This window comes from Crotalus tigris, unplaced genomic scaffold (genome assembly GCF_016545835.1).
Source record: "Crotalus tigris isolate CLP2741 ecotype Arizona unplaced genomic scaffold, ASM1654583v1 scf7180000024464.508515016:1373766, whole genome shotgun sequence".
Classification (NCBI taxonomy): Eukaryota; Metazoa; Chordata; class Lepidosauria; order Squamata; family Viperidae; genus Crotalus; species Crotalus tigris.
The window spans coordinates 826642-830059 of record NW_024100635.1 but is presented as its reverse complement, the minus strand read 5'-3'; the positions used below and the strand labels follow the sequence as shown (position 1 = coordinate 830059).

The 3418-nt window shown below is 43.6% G+C and overlaps 1 pseudogene; it reads left to right on the top strand.

Moving 5' to 3' along the window:
- Positions 1–14: 14 nt before the first annotated feature.
- LOC120303346 lies at positions 15–3049 on the top strand (annotated as a pseudogene).
- The last annotated feature ends 369 nt before the right edge of the window (positions 3050–3418 follow it).

Below are 3418 nucleotides of genomic sequence, written 5' to 3'. Positions count from 1 at the left end.
CCAGAGGACACGCACAGGAGAGAAACCCTTTGAATGTCCTAATTGCGAAAAATGTTTCAGTCACAATTCCAGTCTGGTGATACACGAGAGGACTCACACAGGAGAGAGAAACCTTTTGAATATGTTGATTGTGGGGAAAGTTTCAATAATAATTCCAGCCTAGTAACACACCAGAGGACTCACACAGGGGAGAAACCTTTTGAATGTCCTTATTGTGGGAAAAGTTTCAGTTGCCATTCCAACCTGGTGATACACCAGAGGACACACACAGGAGAGAAACCCTTTGAATGTCCTATTTGTGGAAAAAGTTTCAATCAGAATTCCAGTCTTGTGAGACACCTGAGGATTCACACAGGAGAGAAACCTTTTGAATGTCCTTATTGTGGTAAACGTTTCAGTACCAATTCCAACCTGGTGATACACCAGAGGACTCACACAGGAGAGAGACCTTTTGAATGTCCTGATTGTGGTAAAGATTTCAGTAATAATTCCCACCTGGTGATACACCAGAGGACTCACACAGGAGAGAAACCCTTTGAATGTCCTGACTGTGGTAAAGGTTTCAGTAATAATTACCACCTCGTGAGACACCAGAGGATTCACACAGGGGAGAAACCATTTGAATGTCCTTATTGTGATAAATGTTTCAGTAACAATTCCAACCTGGTAAGACACCAGAGTACTCACACAGGAGAGAAACCCTTTGAATGTCCTGATTGTGGGAAAGGTTTCAGTAATAATTCCCACCTCGTGAGACACCAAAGGATTCACACAGGGGAGAAACCATTTGAATGTCCTTATTGTGATAAAGGTTTCAGTAGCAATTCCAGCCTTGTAACACACCAAAGGACTCACACAGGAGAGAAACCTTTTGAATGTCCTGATTGTGGGAAAAGTTTCAGCCAGAATTCCACCCTGGTAACACACCAGAGGATTCACACAGGGGAGAAACCTTTTGAATGTCCTTATTGTGGTAACAGTTTCAGTAACAGTTCCAGCCTGGTGAAACACCAGAGGACTCACAGGAGAGAAACCCTTTGAATGTACTGATTGTGAAAAAATTTTTAGTCACAATTCTAGTCTGGTGATACACCAGAGGACTCATACAGGAGAGAAACCATTTGAATGTCCTGTCTATGAGAAAAGTTTCAGTCAGAATTCCAGCCTGGTGAAATATCAAAGGACCCACGAAGGAGAAATTGTGATCTCCCATTGAAAGTGTAGTTGAGAAATTGACTATTTTAATTCTGGCCTGATTCTTTTTACTCAAACGTGTCTCAGGATTAGACTTGTAGGTGGAGAGAAAAGGAAAATGGAAAAAAGCTAACTACCTATTTCTGTTTATCAGCAGCATACTGGATATTTCCTTTTGCAGAAAGAGTGGAATTCCTCAAAAAGGCTTTTGGGTGGTGTTTTTGTATATTGATGATAGGATTCCCACATCTGGAGTTTTAGTCTTCTGTTGGTGTCCTCCAGATTTTGAGTCTTTCCATTCCTCCAGCCAGCAAAGAAGTAGTCCTCAAGATATGTGTAATAGGGCCTGCCAATTACGATTGCATGTTGCAGTGGTTGTTAAGCAAGATTACCTTGCTTAACTACCCACATTCCATTGTCTCATTGATGAAGCCGCTAAATGAATATGTAAGTTGCTAAGTGGAACATTGGTTACCTCAGTTTTGGGGGCATAGCACAGGTCCAGGTTTGCCTTTCCATCTCCTCCCCTACCTCAACTCTTGGGATTCCCCCCCAGGCCTCTCCCACTCTCACAAGATCCCCAAAGACTTTTCACCCCCCACGAGATCCTCACAGACTTTTCCCAGTCCCACTGGATCCCTGCAGCCCTTAAGCCTGACTCCCATACCACCAGGATTCACATCCTCCTCCTCCTTACCTTTAAAGATTTCTGATCCTTATGTTAGGGAAGGAGGGAAGGTCACATATCCCTGGGCCGCATAACTATGTCCTGGAAGCAGCAGTCATTTTCTGTGTTACTGGGATTCATTCCTGAGCCATGTGATGGACTTGTGGAAGTGATTGCCATTTTGTCACACCTCCTCAGGGCCAAAATGGTGGCTTCTTCTGAATCATTATCATGCGGGAGAGGGAGACGTAGTGGTTAGAATGCAATACTGCAGCTACTTCTGCTGATTGCTCGCTCCTGGCTATTCAGCAGTTTGACTCTCATTGGCTCAAGGTTGACTCAGCATTCCATCCTTCCAAGGTCAGTAAAATGAGGACCCAGATTGTTGGGGGCAATATGTTGACTGTAAAACCGCTTAGAGAGGGCTGTAAAGCAATGTGAAGTGGTATAAGACTTATATACTGCTTCACAATGCTTTACAGCCCTTTCTAAGCATTTACAGAGTCAGCATATTGTGCTATTGCAATTGCTATCATGCTCAGTACTCAATCAATCTTTGGGACATCCCTGAGAAACCTTGGAGGTCATAGAGGCTTGTGATAAATCATTGTCAGCCGCTATTCCTGACCCCCTTGAATGTTCCATTGATGATTCCCGCCTTACCCATCAATTTCTATACCTTACTGATTGTCCAATGCCCCTCTTGGGTTGAGATTTGCTCACTAAATTGCAAGCCACCATTTTTTTCTGGGGCCATATTGTCCACCAATGCTCTGGCTTGCTAGAACAATTTGTGGTATTCTGGAACCCCTGGACCGACTATTAATGCATCCCTAGTATAGATTCCATTACTGTAAGGACCTGTCTCAGTTAAACCTCCTAAGAAAGCAGAACTCTTGAAACCTGCATCATTTCAACAGGAACTTTTATTAGGAGATGTTGACAGCAGGAAAATAAGGCAGGATCTGAGGGTTTCCCATGCAAAACAGTAGATTCAAAGAAACAGTCCAAACCCCATCCCAACTGTCCATTGGGCCAGTTCAAACAGTCAATCCATAGGTGTGAAATAGTTGTGGGAAAGAACTGATAAGGCACCACTCTCAAGATTGTTTCTCCACGGCTTCTCTCTGCCTGGAGATGGCAGGTGGCTGGAGGTACATTCCATTCTCACCCCAAGCAAGAACAAAACAAAGGAAATACATGGCAAGACATCCATAGGTCCCCCTCCCCCCTGATAGAATGGCAGAACCTGAAAGTGAGAAAAAGGAAAGGGGTAAAATGGAAAAAGGGGTTCTGACACTTATATTCTGATGCACAGCCACTTCTATATGCTAGTATCCTATCGGTCTGGAAGCTTTGCAAGGGTGGAACCTATAATTGATAACTTCCTCACCTATAGTCTCATTAGGAAAGTTGTCAGCTCTTATAACACCAATCACTGCAACTTAACGCCAACTACGAGGCTTCTTAGGGATGGCAAGTTTTTGCTGCATTTGGATACCCAATTTCGCTTTAACGGCAAAGCCCATGTATCAAGCTACAAAAGGCTCTGATAAG